Source organism: Hipposideros armiger, unplaced genomic scaffold, assembly GCF_001890085.2.
Source record: "Hipposideros armiger isolate ML-2016 unplaced genomic scaffold, ASM189008v1 scaffold_234, whole genome shotgun sequence".
NCBI lineage: Eukaryota > Metazoa > Chordata > Mammalia > Chiroptera > Hipposideridae > Hipposideros > Hipposideros armiger.
This window is the reverse complement of record NW_017731584.1, coordinates 59,222-59,705: the sequence shown is the minus strand read 5'-3', so window position 1 is coordinate 59,705 and position 484 is coordinate 59,222.

Below are 484 nucleotides of genomic sequence, written 5' to 3'. Positions count from 1 at the left end.
AGCCGCTCACTGTGGCTCACGCCAGCTCATGCCAGCTGGCGGCCACTCACGGTAGCTCATGGCAGCCCATTGCAGCAGGGGCTGTAGCCTACGTTGTTGCCAGCAACTCACGGCAGCCCAGCTCCAGGTTGCGCTGTTGTTCACCATCTTAGCTGTAGAGGGCACAGCATCCTTGGCCCTAATGTGGGCTCCGAACCCGGGCCCTGCTGCTCAGAGCTGGCGTCCCAAGCCAACTCTTAACCAGCGTGCCACTCGGCCGGCCCAGGTTTGATTTCTAACTGACATTGAGGAATTGGTGATTTTCAAGAATATTTGTGCTTACACTTCCAAAGGCAGAGTTATAAAAAAACAAAACAAAACAAAACAACTTACCTTTATGGTAGTTTTTTCCTCTTTTCAAATCATAATTAATAAGTACTAAAATTATAAAATATACTTTTACTTATACAAGTAATATACTTATATTAAAGAAAGTTTGAAAACT